Genomic DNA, 20,163 nt, shown 5'->3' with positions numbered 1-20,163 from the left:
TGTGTAGTAATGCTGACATCACCACACCACACTAACTAAAGTAGAAGCTAATGTGGAAGAATGTTAAGTTACAAACCATTTACAAATCAAAAGTTTTGGCAGTGCCTTAGCAACAGGGCTCCAACAATATTGTTGTAAAATAGACGTCTTATACAGATTATTTTGTACTGAAGCTGCTGATTGACTGATCTGGCTGATCTTTAATATGTATTCTTTTTTCTTTTTCTTTTTTTTCAGAAAACAGTAATCTGGTTTGGAATTACTGACTGCAATGGCACTTTGCAATGTCATCCAGTGGATCAGATCGGACCCTTTTGTTGTAGCAGTTTTTGGTGCAAAATTTAAACATTGCTGACCACTCTAGAATTGATTTAAAAATCCCTCCAAAATACCACATTAATACACCAAAACCTTGAGCTACATCGTAGAAAAATCATGCTTTCAATTGTTACCAAAAACTTGACATTTGGATATTTCTGTAAGAATTGTGATTGGATGGCAAGCACTTCTGTTCTTTTATAGGAATTACTCAGACATTATTATCAATATAGCTAGGAAAGCCATCCATCCTCTACATGCCCCAGACCTCTAGTGTCTGGTTGTCAAGTTTCACAATGCTGTGATTATCCTAGAGTCCACTACAGGTCATTTTATATAGTGAGGTCAAATTTCAAGAAATGTTCTCACTGCAATGAAATGGCCTCTATGGGCAATAACATCATCACATATGAATACAACTGTGGTTATTGAATCCACAAGGATCTCAGCTTTACAGTCACACCCAAGTTGTGATCAAATCCAATACTATTTAGGGACACCAGTACCACCCCTTTCTGATGAGCTAGCATGACATCTTGGTCCAAGTGGATTCCTTACATCTAGTTTCATATGGTCTCTATGCCAAAATCTATTTTTTACAGTAAGAAATTCATTATTGCACTTGATACTGTGCTTACATGGTTCATATACCTACATTAAATCATGTGTGTTAATTAAACTACCACACAACAAACCTGGAGGAGAGTAACAGTCCAGCATAGAAAACCTACACCCTGCACAGACTGTGGGATGGACTGAGGGGTGGATAGGAGTCCGGCAGCTCATTTTTGCAAGCAAACACATAACGTGAAGAAAATTAGACAGCATGCATATTAACAGGTAATTGTACTCCAGTTCTAATGACCTTGAGGACATTTTAAGGCTTGTGGGTGTCCTGCTGTGTGCTACTTTGCTGTATCATCATTGTATCTTCTGTAGCGTCCCAGAGAAGGATGTCCTTGTCCTCTTTTTTAGTTTTACGGTTTCATAAAGTATATTAAAAAAATATTTAAAGCCCTGTTGTGAGGTCAGATTCTTCCATGGATAAATGCTTCACTACTCAAGTTTTAAACAGTAGGGTGAGTTTATTTCTTATTATTAATGAACACACAAAAGCCCACTGTGTTCATCCAGCCTAGTATATCTTATTTCTGTGTGCCATAAAGCTCCAGCTGACTCAGCCCACACTTTTTGCTCTGTGTTTCAAAACTACTTGCAACTTTATTTTTAGATACATCAATCATTGGCCAGCTAGTTAAATCTGATAGCTAATGTTAGCAAAATGCTAGCCAGTGAGCTAATCTACATCAATGATTAGCTAGCTAGTTACATCTAATAGCTAATATTAGCAAAACACTGACTAACTAGTGAGCTAATCTATTGTGAGCTAGCTAGTTGGCTAATGTTTTGCTAACATGAGCTAACTTAAGACGTGATTATATGTTGCTTTTACAGGTCCCTCAGCAACATCTTTTAACCATCTTCAAAAATTGCTTTTCTTTTCAACGAAGATGAGCCTAGTACATAGCATAATGTATCTGAGTGCAGCAAACACAAAAAGGAGAAAGTTGGCTGAGGTAGTGCAGCACAGAACAAAAAGGGGCGGGACTTAGGAAGTGTTGAATTGGTTTCCAAAAACTGTCAATAATATAACACATCAATGTGCCACACTGTTGCACAGGCTGTCATGTTCTTTTCAAGTCAAGATGGCGGCAACGCAGCAGCTTGATGCTCCCCTTTTTAAATGCTCCTTACATATATATACTGAACCTGCAAATATGCTTATAAACAACTGCACCTTGTATATACAATTGTGTATTATTTCTAATGCACTACTATAAGCCTTTGCATCCTTGTAAAAACACGCGATGTGTGATATCAGCTGCACCAGTGTTTTTTTTTATGGTGATCTTAGAACACACAAATAAGCTATCTTTACAACAATAAGCTATCTCACTGTTCTCATAGATGACACTTGTACGTATTATTTTTAATATATTTTTTAGGTTTATATTTATACATTTCTTATTCTATTTTTTAACTGTTGTTTGATTTGTGTGAATGCACTGACATGATAACTGCTTAAGGAGTTGTAATTCTATTTTGAGTCAGTCCCACAGTCTTGCTGCTGTAAATACTCAAAGAAAAACCAAATGTGAATTAATCCACCACTGGAAATAGTCCCCAACAGATGCACTATTTACTCATGTTTGACTAATGTTTGCTAAAAACTACAGCAACCAGCTGTGTTAGGAAGAGACCAAGCCTTTTTTGAAAACCGAACGTATATATTTGGAGCTCCTTTGTAAAGACATCTTAGGTCTTTATAGGAAGCGACGTGTTAGGGGACTGAGAGCTACAGACAGGGTAGGGATTGGGATGTCAGAAAGAATTGAGAGATGGACTGCTTTTTTGCTTTTGGTCTTTTCATGGGCTTTGTTGACAACAACAAAAGTATAGAATAAAATATCACCAGCCTCATCCTTCGAGGCTTTACTTGTTGTTTGGACTGTCTCAATGGGTTTCACAGACCCACATATCAGTTCCTGCATATCAGCAGAACTTGTCATTCATCACATTTTCTCTGTGATTCGGAGGAAAAAGGCAGCCTGACCTTGCGCAGAAGAAATTGGCTGTTTGTCACTCAGCTGAAAACACTGTTTCAATTGCTTTCTGCATGGTAGCAACCAGATGAACACTGGCATTTACACAGAGATGTGTACAACATCCCATACCACAAGTATTGGCCATCATTTAGCTGGTGTACGTCTATGTATCCATGCATGCTTATTTCTCTCTCACAGTCTCAAATGAAAGATACTGAAGCTTAACCACATGGATTACCACTGGAGGTTTGTATCTCTGATCAATTACTGAGACGAACTTACAGAATGAGATGGATTGATGTTTTCTCAGCACGTCCGCGCTGAATCGTCTGTGGACTCAGCAGCGTGGGAATGTCCCCCGACTCCTCTCCTCCAGCCGCTGCCTCTGCTTGGCACTGTAACAAATGTGTCTTCAATTGCTCTGAAGCGAACCTGTCTCCTAAATTAATGATAATGATAACTCTGCATGAAAAATCCATTTGCAGAGGAGAGCCAGAGGAGAAGAAAAAGGGGGGGGGGGGTTGTGTGAGAGTGTGTACTAGCTCCATGTGTGTCTGCGAGGGGTGTGTGTGTGTGTGCACTGTGTTGAAGGTGTGCTCAGATGTGTGTGTGGAGAAAGTGAGGAGAATGAATCTACAGGTCACTCATTCATTCAGTCTCCTCTAAAACAATATTACAGGAGTATAACGAACCCAATTAGGAATAGATGGAAGTGAAGGATCGTGGGTCTGTTTGAAGGCAGGCAATAGAAACCGTGTAGGATCAGGTAAGAGTAGTCGGGGTTTCCAAAACGAGGTCCACAGGCCTCTAACAGTTACTGAAGCAGGTCCAGGGGTCCCAGAAAAATAACATATCTGGTTGTTTTTTACTATTATTTAATTTAAAAGGTGTAATTACAAACTGAATGGTATTTACTGGCTCACACATCAAATTGTGATCTAATATGAACAGAGATGTGTCTGTATTTGTGATATGCTTGATGAGTTAAAAATTGCAACCACAGGAAAACCAAAAATTGTCACTTTAATTGATGTTACAATGTGCAAGATTTTAGCTTCTTTAAACTTCAAAAATTAAAAAAAAAAACCAACAGAATGTGAAAAAATAACAGTTTTGATGTCATGTCGAATATGTCTGTGCTGTAGACATGTCTACTTGAGCTAGCAGCTAACAAGCTAGCTGCTGCTGCTGAACCAACATTTCTCCTGGACTGGTATGTAAACAGCTCTTAATACTAACACTGGCTATGTATCAATAGCTTATGCAGGTATTATTATAAAATATTACTGACCGTCTAAATATGTTTGCAAGTTGTAGTAGCTGTTTTCTGGTAGAAAGACATATGGGAGGGACTGTGTATTTCCTTGTTTCTTTTTCCTTTCTGGTAAAATGCCCTCCCTAATTTACTGGAGTATAAATTCTACAGGTGGCCAGTTTTTACATATAGCCTTTTTAACAGTGATGATCTATGTTACTCATCTTTGGAATTACATAACTAACAAGACTAACACGCTAGCAGGTCTGTGAGGGTGTACTTAGTCACAGCGGGACTTTAAACTCAGTGCTAACAACAACATGCTCACAATGACAATGCAAAAATGATGATTAGCAGGTAGAAAGTTAAGGCTGTGATGGGTAAAATTTCTGCATTAAATTGTCTAAAACTGCAGAACTATATGACATATTTTGGTGAGCTCCGTACTTACAATATTCCAAAGGTTTCCAATAATATTCAAACCCAGAGAAATCTATACTTTCTTCAAGGTAGTGTTGAATTTCCTGCCAGCCACTAGTTTGTAGGCCTTTGACTTCTGGGCCTAAAACACAGGATAAGTCAGAGAGTGAGGAAGGAAGTCAAACGTGAATGAACATGAATAAAACTTAATACATTATCCTGTCCATCAACATGATTTCTGCCAGTCATGTCAGATAAATTTTCATGTGCAATGGTTGCAACAACAACAAAGACAACAACTCCCAGGATCCCATGCAACTTCAGATGTAATCAAACTATGTCTTGTATTAATGTGAGAGAGACCCAGAGTAGTAGAACCTTCATATTCTGCATCAAAGCATGCAAAATCACCCAGATAATATCAATTATTTTGTTTCCCAACTGTAGGTTTTTAAAGGTTTTATACAGTATGCATATGCGTACATTCAGTGATTCCTATTAAGTTCTTTTATTAGAGTGAAATACCTTTAAGAGAGCCTTTACATCATTAAGAGACACTAAAATTCGTAAGTGAAACCCAGACTAATCAAATTCTTTTAGAGTTAATTGCTCTTTAAGTCAAGATGAATGTTCACTATTATAAGAAATTCTGAAATACATCAAATAAGGGAAAAAAGTGCAATTTTGTTGCAGGTTTCATGTTGGAACCTTATCAGGTAAAAACCTTTTGATGTTACTCAAAACAATGTTCACAAATCAGTAACTCACTACCAGTTTAAGTACTAATAAATTATGTTCCTGCCCTCTTAACATGTAAATATAACATCCACTAGTTGAATTATTTATTCAATAATGTGCTCAGTTCTGCTTGTGCTTTACACTGAATGTCTTCCAATGACTCAGCACATTCATCCCAAACAAATCTACCTTTTCTTTCTCCCAGAGTAGCCTACCAAATTTATGAGAGAATATTACTCAGACTTGATTCAGGTTAATCCCATTTTCTATTAATACTGTGAGAATTTTAAATGAATATTATCTTTTGTCTACCAGGGTTATCAGCAGTCTGAACCAGGCATTGTCAGCTTATTGCCGGAAACATCCCTGTGGCACTGCTGCTTCTTATCTGTCACATTTTATCCTCCACAGAGCAGCTCCAGATTGAACATTTCGATGAAGTCTTCAAACTGCAGGTTCTTTAGTCCTCTGGTTTGCGGATTGAAGCTGAGTCGGTCACTGTGATTTAGCATTTGAGTATAATATGATGCCTTAGGTTGGTAACAGTGGTGGAATTAGGCTTTTTGAGGGGCAGGGGTGAAAAAAATAAAGGGGCACCTATAGTATGTGGTGGGGCACCAGCACAGCAGAAGTCTTAATGCATTTATGGTGAAACAGTTCCAATTTTAGGTTTAGATTAAAATTGTTTTATTATGTAACTTAAAGCTTAAACTATTTAAACTTTAAGTCACACAGTAATTATCTTGCAATTAGGGCAGCCTTTATGAAACTGCATTGTGTTTTCTCCACTGTAAGGCACCAGAGAAGACACTTTGTCTGTTGGAGGGTCACCCTAGGAGGTAGTTTAGGACATTTTGTCCACTGGTACTTGGGGACTTTATGACATTTTATCTACCATAGGGGCACCGCCATGGGAACTTTATGGCCTTTTGTGCACTGGAAGGGCACCCTAGAAGGAATTTTTAGACATTTTGTCCACTGGAAAGGCAACCCAGAGGGCATTTTTTCAGTTTTATCAACTAGAGGGGCACTTCAGAGGGCATTTTACAGCTTTATGTCCACTGGAATGATACCCCAGACAGCACTTTATCATGTTCTCTTCCACTGGAAGGGCACCCTACAAAGTATTTTAGGACATTTCGTCCACTGGAAGGGCACCCCAGAATGCACATTATTAAGTTTTGTCTACTGGAAGGGCACCCAAGAGGGTATTATTTAATCTTTTTGCCATCCTAGTAGACACTTTACAATGTTTCGTTAAATGAAATGGCTCCCTAAAGTGCACTTTATCAAATTTTATCTACCAAGAGAAAACTTTTGCATCTTTTTTTTCCAAACAGGCAGCACTGGGGGCATTTGCCCTCCCAGCCATCCTCCTGATTCCACCAGTGTCTGGCAAGATGTTTTTACAAATAAACTGATGAAATGAACTGTCATTGAAAGAATGAAGTCTTTAAAAACTCATCTTTCCTCACTTTTTCTTTTCACCCATTAAAGCTTGCTGTGTTCTCGCTTTTTGCTGAGATTAAAGAGAATGACTAACTTTTCAGAAGAGGCCTTTGAAGTCAGAGTGGGGTTTGCAAGGAGGAGTGTGTGCATGTGTGTGTATGTGTGTTTGTGTGCGTGTGAAGTGTCTAGGGAACTCAGGGGGATGGAGAGCTTGGCTTTAGTGGTGCTTCGTCTCACGGTCAAAGAGCAAAACACAGCAAGTGGAGGAGAAGATTAGCCGCAGCATTATCAACCCTGTAGCAGACAAGCTCGCGCACTCTGATCTCCCTCTCCCTCTCTGGCTGATTTCATTCTTAATTAAACTTCACAGGGAAGGTGCGAGGCGGATGGGGGTGAGCTGCAAAAGAGTGACGAGGCGAAAAAAAAAAACAATTGGCGCAGGCTAAAAACAGAAGAAGAGGTGTGAGAGATCTGGAACGGACAAAATCGACCGAGACAGAAGTATGACATTAAAGAAGAGGAGAGGCAGGAACACATGGGATGCACAGGGAGTGTGTGTATAATATTTGTGAGTGCATGAAAAGAAAGAGGGCAAGATGAGAGATGGAGCCGCTCAGCCAGGCGGGCAGGCAGGCTGTGTGTGTGGGGGAGGGTGCTGCAGCAGCAGCAGCAGCCTTGCTGTGACTCAGCAGTAAAATCTGCCTCTCTCTCCTCTCCTTCCCTCAAATATCAGTCCTTAGTCATTGTACCAAACACACCATTACAGCTCTGTCTCATCAGGCTTTGGAGAGCTTGTCACGACGATGCATCTCATACGATTTGGCTGCACCGTTCAAATGTTCCATCCAATTAAGGTTACATGCCTTTCTCAGGGCTGATTTGACATGTATGAAATAACAGTGAGTGCTCTTCTGTTTTTGTTAGGAAACTCAAGTACTGTACTAAAGTAAAATTCTGAGGTACTTCAAGTTTTTTTTTTGAGTACTGCCCTTTTATGCTTCTTTATGCCTTAACTTTACTATTCAGAAGGAAATATTGTGCTTTTAACTCCACTAAATTTGTCTACCACTAATCTATCTAGACTTTACTTTTTACGATTTTCACCCAAGACTATATAATTAACTCTGTCATATTATGTATTTATGTGTCTATTTTATGACTTGTATGACATTATACGTGAGCAGAATTTTAACGGCACCGTGGAGTGTTTAAAAGCTAGTAGTGCTACAGTGTGATGTGTGCCATGTGGAGTTCTCATATAAACAAATCAACTTATGTTTACATTTGGAGTTTCTCACCAAAATGCACTGTGTATATTATTGCTTTTTGAATATTAACCTGCATTATTTACACCATCAGCAATCACCTTCTTCCACATTTCTGAAATGTCCTGAACACAGCAAAATATGAGATAATAAGGATCTGTGCAGATACAGCCATTACGACCATTGAATTTTAATAGTCTTTAACAACTCTCGAAAAGTAGCTGCCTAATCCACTAGTCTTGGGAAATATATCATCATTTCTTCATAATTTATCCTGCGTAGTATGCTTTTAAAGACTGAAATGTTATATAGCATATCGTAACAGATTATCTCTGGATTTCCTCCTTTCAGGATGCTGTGTTTCACTTCTGACAGCATTTACCTGCAGGCCCATTGTGTTGTTTTGTCTTTGCAGAGGTGCTGAACTGTGAGCGGATCAACAGAGACGTGCATGAAGAATAGCTTTCAGTCTCATCCAGCCCACTGGGGAGAGTGATATTCAATCTGATAATTGAGGTATTGATAGATTGGGAGTGAGTGTCGACATTGATAAGTGTGGGACTGAAGGTCTTGTATCCGATGGTGAGGATGGCTGTCAGAGGGAGAATCGATCCCCATCGACCCACAGCTCTACACCTCATTGGCCTCTTTTTTCTTGTCTTTTCTATCCTTGGCTTTTCTATTTTCTTTCTCCTGTTTGCCTTTTTCTTCACTCACTTCCCTCAATATGTTGTCTGTTGTCAACTGGCACCTCTCTTTCTCCATCTCTCCTCTAATCTCTTCTCTTCTCTTCCGTCTTTCCTTGCAAGTGGACTGTATGGTATGGCATATTTGTGAATCAACAAAAAGGAGCACAGGCAGAAGTCAGGAGCCTTGTGTGTAAACAGCTGAGCACAACAGAGCAGAGAGGAACAGACTAGAACAGGACAGAGCAGGGCGAAGCAGCCGGACAGAACAGAAAAACAGAGCACCACATGATGCAACATAAGGTTATGTAACTCATCAAGCGTTCTAATTTAATACAACAAAACATACACAAACTGTGGGTAGTGTCACATAAAGTAATACAAGATAAGGTAATGCCACCTAATGTAACACAGGCTAATGTAAAAATAAAACAGAGAGCAGAGGAGGAAAAGGAAACAAACAGAACAGAAGTTGCGAGGGTGCACTGGCCCAGAATCTAACGTCCCTCCTGGCTAACTCACAGGAAGTGGCACATTACTGCCAACTGAACTCAAAATGTGCGTACTCTCGATCTCCCTTATGTGCATATGTGCGCATATAAAATTGCATATAAATGCGTGTGTGTGTGTGAATGTTTGAACAGCTGAGATTGCCCTGCTGCATGACCAGGGTTGAAATGCCCAGTGAGCAGAGAAGTGCAATGAGCTCTGTATCAGGAGAGGGAAAATAAGACATCTTTGTGTGTTTTTTTTATGGTGGTTAGAGAATATTGTGCATGGTAAAAATAAATGCATTTTTAACTTTACCTCCTGCTTGGGTGCACATAAGTACAAACACAGAGAACTAAAAAGGCTAGAGACTATACAGATGTCAGCATGGTTGAAATCGAAGACGCATTACAATTGAATGAAGAAGATCAATTTAAAAGCTACCTCACTCAATCTAGTGCTGACAAATTATTAAAGCCACTATGTGTAGAATTTGGAGATTTGTGACTGTAGCAACCCCCAGTGGTGGAACAGAAAGACACAGTGGCAGACAACAATGCACAATGAATCCTCCCCAATGGATCTGATTTAGATAGACACTGAGAACAAATGGGCTGAAAAAACAACAATTTTCATCAGGAGAAATACGGCTGAAATACACAGGGCACGGACGCGACACAAGTGGGGTTTTCAACAACTACACAGACTCCATCTTTACAGTGTGGCTGCATGCCAGCCATGTTCTATGAGGAGATTTAAAGTAGGATAGATGACAGATGATCAGCTTCATGGTGTGTATATTGAGTTTTACCCAGTAATAATGCAGTTGTTTACACAGGGTTTGGAAACCTAGGCTATATTAATTGGAACTGAATTAATGAATTATACTGTTTTAGCTACAAGATTTGATTTATTTACAGGCTAGACAGATTACATGTAACAAAAGGATAATAAAAGGTAACTGTATTCCTATAAAGTTACAGAAAAAGAAGTAATCAATTTACCATTACATTTAGTAAAAATTGGGACTGTCAGCAGAATGCAATTTTAAAATACATTTAAAATAAAGAATGATATACTATGTGCAGAGCCACTAATGTTAGCTATATACATCAACTGCTAACATTAGCTCCACAGACCCATGGCTGACATTAGCTACACATACCAACTGGTAATGTTAGCTACATGGATATACATTTATATGTGCATAATTACAGCTATTAATGTAAACATGCATTCACGCATGACAAAGGACAGAATAGGTGGCAAAAACATTATATAAGGTTAAAGAAATTCTCCATATCAAGTTTCATTACTTCAACATTGTGATTCTTGTATTAGATTACTGACTACATTTTTTAACAGGTAATTTGTAACTACATTGCAATACATTTATTTATTTGTGTAAATTATTTTTGTGGGGTATTCTATGCCTTGAATTAACAGAACAGCTGGAGAAATGACAGGAAAAGGGAAGAAAGTGAGCGGACACACTACTGCTGCTGCAGAGGACTCACAGCCTCAACATATAGGGCACATGCTCTCCCAGGGCACTTTTTTTTAAAACAGGTTGTACTTGTTTTTACACAGTTCGGTGCAGTTTTTACCTGTTGGAGGGTGCCAGAATTAGCACCCCTGCCATGAAAAGCTCCCCTGCTGGTGGGATATAACAGGGGGTGCATTTCCTAGAAGACTGGCTTGTTGTGAAAAGCATCTCTTAAACCTAAAGGTAACCAGGATGCTTTTCACTACAGGGGTCCTTAGTGCAGCACAGAAAGACAAAAATAATGGACAGCAGATGCTGAACTCTAATGTCTTTGGTGATTCACAGACTTTTCATCTAAAGCCACCATGAGGTTGACATTTGTGGTTTTGAGTGAAGTGTCTCAACAACTACAGGATTGATTACAATCAAATTTACAACATGTTCCCCTCAAAAATCTATCTGACATGACTCAGGCAGAAATCATGTTCATAGACAAGGTAATATTTCTGCCTTTACATGTAAACAGTGTTGGAAACATTTTGATAATGTAAGTACACAACTCAACAAAATATATAACTTGTGTTTAGCGTTTTTAGACATTTCCATGCTGAAATGTTATGTTACATGTTATAGCTCTAACGCCATTATATTTATCTATCACTTATCTAACTAGTTACATTTAGTAATGTGCACCTATTTCCTTCCTCACTCTTTGACCTATCCTGTTTCTTCCAGAAGTTATAGCAACTAGCTAACAATGGCTTTGCATTTTGAGACATTTATTGCGGAAATGAAAAATATAATTTCAACTCCATTACATTTATTATTATAATTTATCTAGCCAGTAATATTTCATTCAGTCTGACAACTCACGTTTAAGAATATTTATTGCAGCAGCAGAACATAGTTATAGTTTGGCGTCTAGGCTCTGACCTCATCACTCCTTGCAGATTATGTTTACATAGAGATAGAGAAGAGTGATGAACAAATGTCTTGGACTTCCTGTCAGAGCCTGCAGGTGGATGCTGGGGTGGTGGGGGGGCTGAATAAACAGGCAGTGATGTTACTGCAGGGCAGCCATGGCATTGATAGGCAGAGGGGGAGATGGGAGGTTTTAGCAGCTTAAATAGACCACCAGATTGGAAGGGTGCCTTTGGTATGTACTACAGAGTGTGAGGCGTGTTACATGTGATTGCGACGCAGCTCGAGTTGACTGCCTGACCTAGCTCGCAAGCGGTGCTGCATTTATGTGTGCTGACTTCCTTTTTCATTCTCTGCGGTATCCTTTGTTTTCCCAGAAGTTACAGCAGCTGGCTGCCAATGGCTTTGAATTTTCAGACATTTCGATGGGAAAATGTTACATATTATAGGACTAAACCCAAATGAGAAAGGAGAAGCTTTACATGGTGACATAATAGAGGATGTTACATAAAATGTACTGTTTCAGCCTTTGCTTCAGAAGCCAGCACAGCTTTTTGTTTTATTTGCTAACGTGTTTGTTTTTTGAAAAAAACCTGCCGTAATATCCAGATTTAAAACTGTACAGTACATAGCTGCATCCATTCCTGTGTCAAACTTTCCCTTCTTTTTTTCTCTTCTCAGCCCCTCCTCTTCTGTTCCTCCCTTCCTTTTACTCGCTCCTCACCAGGCAATAACCCGTCCCCTCCTCCACCTGCTCTCCTCCTCTCTGCCTTTTCCCTCCTCTTCATCATGTATTTCACCCCCAGGGTACGGATCAACACTCCTTCCCCCTATCACCACTTCCCCTTTAATCTCACTCTCCTGCCTCATCCTTCACCCCCTTCTTGTCAACTCCCTTTCATCCTCCTCCCATCGCTCTGTGTCTTCAATGTGTCAGACGTTTCCCAGTATGTGTTTGTTGGGTCAGGAAGGTCAAGATCCTGGTTGGCCAATCACATTATCTTTGCTCATTACTGGCACTGTGATCATATATATGTGTGTGTTGTCATGGTACATGCTCTGCTCTTGTCTTGGTGTGGTGTTCACCACTTATCTCAGTGTGGTTCTTCACATATGTGTGTGTGTACGTATGTGTGTAGTTCCCTTTAAGAATCACATACATATCTCCCTTCATGTGTTAGTGAGTGTGTGTATCGGGCTACTCACACTGCGATGTGCATGCAAATGTTTCACCTCAGCAGATCGAAAGCTAGATTAGCTCCCAGTGTCTTGCACCTGCCTGTTGCTATGGAAACTGGGTATCCTCTGTGCGTCACCTGTGCCCATGTTTGGTCTGGTTTCCTGCTCCTTTTTATCAGCTTCCCTCTCGCTCTCGCCCTCTCTCTCTCCGCCTCATCCTAATTTATTGTCTGTGTCTCTCACCCTCTCTCTCTGTAGTCAAAACCACGCTCACTGAAACAGAGAAACACACACACATTTACACACACAGATAAACTGGACACAAACCACAGCCTTTAAGTCTTCTGTTAACCAAATGAATTACTACAAGTATTTACATAAGCTTTTACACTAAGCACACACACAAACACAAGCAGAAACACTTCATACACACACCACATTCAATAAGACAAAATATGAAATATACTGGAAACATGCATCGTAGGGAAAATAACAACATCATGTTACTCTGTAATGTTCTTAAACAGAATTAGATCAGCGTTGATCAGCAGTTACTTATGGTTCAAAGACTATGTTGTTCTTTATGAATCAGCAATAGGAAACAGTGGCTTGTACCAAGAGCAGAGTGATTATTCATTATCAGTGGGGAGGTGAATGATGACCCACATGGACAGAAGGTATGTTGCAGTTCTAACAGGGGTTGTACAATGGACTGTTTCTTGGCGGGCGCAGTGACTTCCTGGAGTTTCAACTGGTCACCTGAAAAGTTAACATCTGAAAACCTAATCAAATCATAGCTAAGTAAATTTTGGCTAAATTTTGTTAACCGTGAATGTCAAATTCAAAACTTGCATTTATTTTGAAGCACATGAAGGAAGTGGTGTACTATCCTCCAAATTAAATGATAAAGTATATCCCTTGTTCACGCCCTCTAATACAACACATCAATGTGAACACTGTTGTTACAACTCACTGTTGAAAAATAAATGTTTTAGGATGTAAAAATGCTACGTTTAAAGCAACATTTTGTAACTGTTCTACCTCAAAATAACAACTCAAAAAACATTTTGATGATACACTGGATGGTATGAATGCCACTTTGGTGGCCAGGCCACGACAAGTGCCTAACTTTTTACACCACTAAGTCACACACTAATATTATGTCACTGATTTTGTTGAAACTGGATCATATTTTATTAAATAAATGTTTTCTGGTGTTCCCTCTGAAGTCCTCTGGCTGCTCTGCCTTATTTTCCTGATGGACAGTAAAGTACACAGCTGCTAAATTTAGCTGCTATTAGCTATTAGCTGAGTTAGCCATACTGCCTGGCCTTGGCACCAGGGGAGAGTTGGTGTTTATGCTGCTAGAACAGGAGTTTTGGACCACTGGGAAGAAGAGGTTTTTCTAACCCGGGGCAGGGTTAGGGGTTAGGGTTAGGGGGGAGAGCTGGCTGGGAGCGGTGTCTTGCCATAATGTGAGCCAGGCAACCAGGCAATATAACTGACACTGACAGAGGAAGCTAAAGAAGAAAAAGAGAGCAACTGAGCAAGAGGTCCCCAGACAAGAATAAATGTTGGACTGTTTTAGTTGTTGGCAAGAGTTTCATGAAATTAAAGGCTGAGCTGTCCTTCTTGCTGTTGGACCAGTGAGTATTATTAGCTGTCTTGCTATATCTTGTGTTGTTGTACTTTCTTGCTTGTAATCATAACACATTTATGTGTACAGCTGTCCATATTTACGACAGTGAAGAAATTTGGAATCACAAAAAAAGACCAAATCTTACAGAATGTTGCTACTTTGATAAGGTTTAGACAGAAAGATCACTTGGTTTATCTTTAGGGAGAGATTGTGATTTGGGTTAAAATGGCTACATCATTAAGGTTTTGGGGAATTTTGTTGCCATGATTACAGTAAATGCATGGTTAAGATTAGGGGAAGACTGTGATCAAGATTAGAAAAAAAAACAATGTTGACTCATAGTTGGAAATGGGAAACAAACAGTGTTAAAGTCCAGTGTTTTGTTGACCCATCCATCCAACCTCTTCCCTACATGTGACTCTGTAACAATGTCACCTGACTTCCTCCTTTGTGCCTGTCATAAGGAATACAAACATTAGAGGGCTTCCTCCTTTGAATAGAAACAAACTTTGTTTACATTGACCCCCATCATCACCATAACCCTTTTAACTGCCTCGCAGTTCAACTCAAGAACAAGAAGTTTTGTGCAATTGTGCTAAGTTACTATTTGGCAGACGCTGATGCAGCTAATAAGGAGAAGTGTAGGTCTTGGCTAGCTGTGCGATGCCTGCACACAGCAAGACTCTGAGACAACTTCACCAGAGATTGCCAGATTAGTTTTGGACAGCAGGGCGCCAGGTATCAGAAAGCAGAGCCCTGCCTGGAGGGAAACGGGGATAAGGACAGAGAGGGACAGAGAGTCAAGCAAAGACGGTTAGATGAGACTTCAGTGAGAACGACAGCAGAGGGGAGAGAGAGAGAGAGAGAGAGAGAGAGAGAAAGAGAGAGAGAGATGGGGTCTATCAATGTGGAGCAGGAGGGGGAGAGGACAAAAAGGCTCCACTGCAGTCTAACAACCCCGACCAGGCTGACCCTCCTCCTCCCCTTTCTCCTTCCCCTTCCCCTCCCCTCCTCATCGATTCAGTGGTGCAGCAGCGGCAGCAGCATAACAAATCTCTGGCAAAAAAAAAAAAAAATCTCCTCCTCAGTTTCAGGCTCTGCAGTGGCTACCCAGCTTTGGGAAAACACCCCCCTTTTTCCCCTCGTTCACTCCTGCATCCACACCTTATATTCCCACCTCCGCAAACACAACCCACTGCCACCTCCCTCTTCAGACACCCCCTCTCTGTTGTTTGATATTTCCCAATGCAGCAATGACGGGCCAATTTTTTTGGAATACACCTCTTCAACACTTCTCCCTCTCTCTCTCACACACACACACAGACACACACGCACGCTTCTAAATCCAGCCAAATCTCACATTGTCTCCTATTGTGTCTGACTAGAAAAACAACCACTCCTCTCTCTTGACCTACCATAACCCCCATGCAGAGCCTCGTTTTTAGTCACCTCACTCTCTCCCTTCTCCTCTGTTGCTCACTTTAACTCCTTGTTATCCTCCACCCACTGCGACTCCCCTCCGCCCTGCAGCACAGCTCTATCTTTACATGCATGCGCGATAACATCAGGAGCATATGAATATTCAGGGATGTTTGGTGTTTGGTTAATTGTTTTCTCTTGGCATCTTTCGCCTCTCCAGCCGTGGAGAACCGCAGCTATGGATGCAGCATCATTACCATGCAGTGAGAGGATACAGTGAGAATGACGAATGTGATGTGCAGAGCTTTAAGGGAAATAATGCTAATGAGAAACTTAATCACAAGTGACAAAAACTCTTCAGACTCCTCATTAGGCACCGTGATGTTTTACAAGATAAATGCATCACAGAAGGAGAAGAACGAGAGGGTTTTTCTCTGAAATAATACATCCATTATCTGAATATATTACTTCCTATCAGAATAAAATGGATGCTGATACTAAAGTAAAAGTTTCCAGAGATCTGAATATGATTATTGGAATTATTACTTGCTACCAGTCATGTGTTGATACATGAGTGGCAGGAGGATTTTTAAAAGTTCTCCTCTCCTCTTGTCAGCCTCCCCTCTTTTACATAACATTCATCTGTATTATTTATATGCTTATCAGAAAACCCTGCTGACAATTCCTTATATAACATTCATATTTTATGACTGTGTTTCCTGCTTGAAGTTTGATTAAAATGTCCTTCTTGCTCAGGAATCCAACTACTGCTGAGCGATTGGCCACTGAGGAGGCCTTAATCAACAGGGAGTGTGTGTGTGTGTGTGTGTGTCTGTTACAGAGAAAGAGAGAGAGACAGAGAGAGACAGAGAGAGAGGGAGAGAGACGGAGCCCATCTCTCCTTTCCTTTTTTTTCCTGAAGGACTGAAGGAGGCAGTTTGGGGAGGGTGCAGATGATACTGCAGTATAAGACAGAGCCAAATGCAAAGACATAACAGCAGTTGTTGAACTTTTCTACCATAGTGGACATGTTGCAGTCTGCTGGAGCATTTTATCACATCATCAGTCAATAATTTACAGTATTGTAAAATTTAAGAGCTAAAAGTACACTTTTCAGTTTGTTAATATTGTAAATCCATTGTACCCAGATATATTATATACTAATGTATGTCTGTACAGTTTAAGACTTTATTGACCAGAACAGAATTAATTACAATGTTTATTTACAATAACCTCCAGGTAAAAAAAGACATACAATTTAATAGCATAAACATGTTGTATGCTTTTTTTTTTTTGATGTTATTTCAAAGTATTTCAGACCTTTGAGTCCACCAACTCCACTGAGTTGACTGTTTCTCTAGTCTGGCATCATGACATGTAGCAGTGGTTTCTGGAAACAAAAGATAACTGACCAATCAGCGCCATGGAGGAACTAATGAATAGCCAACAGGTGCCCTAGGGGGAGTATTAAGGCCGTTGTCAAGCTGTTGTCAAGGGCCTTCTCAAAATGTAGCAAATTGTTTATTTTCACTGAAACAGTGCTGCGTTGAAACACACTGCACTGCAACAGCTTTTTAATCTGGCGGTGTTTACATACACCTCGCTGCTGATTGGGGAGCACACCCACACCCACCAAATTACCACCAGTAATATGTGATGTAGGGGATTACAATTTCCAAAACAGTAATGATATTACAGTAACCACTACCACTACTACTTCTGAGTTACTTTTTGACCTCTGTAGGCCACCGTATGATGATGTGTACGTCTGGTCAGGGCAGGTCACATCAGCTGCTAGCCAAAGAGCTGAAAAAAGGATAGCGAATGAGAGAGAGGAAGAAAGGCATTCTTCTCGGAGGTGAAAGTATTGTCATTGTTTGAGTTTGTTTGTGGTGACGGAATCTAAATCTGAAGGTCACACTCACAGAAGTCGACTTTGTTTCCCCCACAGCTGACATCTGGACAGTCGACCACCAAAGATTTCTGGGTGTTAACAGTTTACTGGATCAGCACTTCAAGTTCTGAGAGCAACAAAGCCACCAACAAGGTACAGAAGTAATATTATTACTTTTTAAAGGAGTAATAAGTAAAAAGTAACTTCCTGAGTAACTCGCAATTCTTAAGGATATCTCATCTGAACATTATAGTTTTACTTTTTCGGTTCACCTCCGTAAAAAAAACTCTTCACATGATAAATAATGATGTATCACATTAGTAAGTCAGTTAGATTAGTTACTGACAAGGAATTGGAGTTGAATTTAAAAAAAAATCTGTCTTAAATATTTTAAAATATGTTTGCTTAAAGTGTAGCTGTTATAATGGAATAATGGAAATGCATTTGCTTGATAGATAAAATGTTTAGTATGAACATCTTCACAAATGATTCAGTCCTGTTGGTCAACAATTAAAAGACAGAACTATAAAAACATCTGTTATTTCCATGTATAAAGTACTCATTGTGACTGTATGGTCATTGCTTTGCATATCAGAATATCAACATTTTTGTTTTCATTTATTGTAATTAAATGGCTAAACTGAGATTACATAGTTTTTTTTTAATAAATTTGGTTACACAATTAGTCTACCTCCAAATTAGTTCCAAGGCATCAGTGCTGTATAATGATATTTGTAGACTAAAACAATTTCAATATTTTACACTGAAAGCCACAGTAAAATGAGGCAGAAACTACTGTGGTTTTAGTCTAATGGCACCCCTCTGGTTTCCATGATCACTGCCAGCAACACTAATGAGCTGTTTTTAGGGCAGAGGAAACTTCTGTTCCTACAACTTAAAGAAGGCAGGCAAAGAAAAGCCCAGTAGGGCCGACCTATGCCTTTCTTAAAGAGCATAATAAATGATGACATCAAAGGGTTCAGTATCGCAAGTATTTTCATGATGCTGACCCTAGACTCTGTTTTAAAATCAGTCTAACCAAATCAATGTTGATAGTGTTTGATTCCCATTCTGTTACAGAATAAATCTTTAGTAACTCCATGGAAGAAAATATAGAAAAGAGAGAGAAACTGAAATGCATCTTCTCATCTTTTACCTTTAAAAATCTTTTCTAATCCCAATTTTAAGTAGGAAGTATAGTCAGTAAAATGCTGCAGCTGTAGTCTATCCTGTGAGATATTTATTGTATCGGTTTTTGGTCTCTTTCCCAGGAATTAGTCTGTTTATCTGAGCCAAGACCCAGTCCTCTGTTTACCACCCAGCATTATTGGTCTCACTATGAAATTCAAATCAATATCCTCATAATAAAAGTCCCAGGCCTGCAGCAAATTGGAATCTATAGCTTGGAAAGCTAAAGAGATCTATGGTACTGCCAAGACTGCACTAACGAATGATGAATCACTGCAACACACTCACACACACACAGAGGAATACGCTTGCTCACTTGGTAAACCTGCACAGGTACCAAACATCCACAGGCAAACCCACAAAAGATGCTTACACACAGGAACACACACATGCAGTCCACACACATACAGTGCAGTCGGTGAGGCTGGTGTGAAACATTACTCCCTCATCAATAATGGATGGTAAACCAGGATCTGTACAATGCCGGCATTGTTTCACTAGACACAGCATTTCCATAGCTCTGCTACTGTGTTTACAGTTATTGGCTCTGTTGGGAGACAGAGACACCATGAGCACTGAATCCATCTTAGCATGAAATTACACAAAATGGATTTTCTTTAAACCTGAAACTGTGAATATATAACTTTTAAGTTACAGACGTGCTGTATTCAATATCAATAATTAAAAGAATTGAATTAAAGATAAAGCTGATTATAGTTCTACTGGAAAACATACATTAATTTAGGAATTTACATTATTTATGTTAAGTGTAATTATGTGTGTACAATATGTGTTTGTTATGTCAGACAACACTTCAGTCTAAACTATTAGTTTAATTAATTGACAGCTACATTTAGTTTTTATGTTCTGTACTTTATTAGGTACACTTGTACAAACTAATGAGATCCAATACAGCAGCTCAGCTGTAAATTCTACCTTTACAAAGTTATTAAAAGGATAGTTTGGATTGTTTGAAGTGGAGTTGTAAGAGCTACTAGTGATGCTAATGATTAATCATAGTCTAGTCTAGTAATGGCAGTAACTGCACCTCATTTGATATTATGTTGTCTGATGGAACCATTTGTTGAATAAGGAAACTTAAACTTAAAATGAGAAAAAAACAAGGAAAAAACAAGAAAATGAGAGTGCATTTTGTACCTTATTAATTATTGATCAATCATTTGTTAGTGTTTTTATTAAGGATTAAGGAC

Source organism: Lutjanus erythropterus, chromosome 15 (assembly GCF_056507025.1).
Source record: "Lutjanus erythropterus isolate fLutEry1 chromosome 15, fLutEry1.hap2, whole genome shotgun sequence".
NCBI classification, from domain to species: Eukaryota; Metazoa; Chordata; class Actinopteri; order Lutjaniformes; family Lutjanidae; genus Lutjanus; species Lutjanus erythropterus.
Note: the sequence above shows the minus strand (reverse complement) of the source record.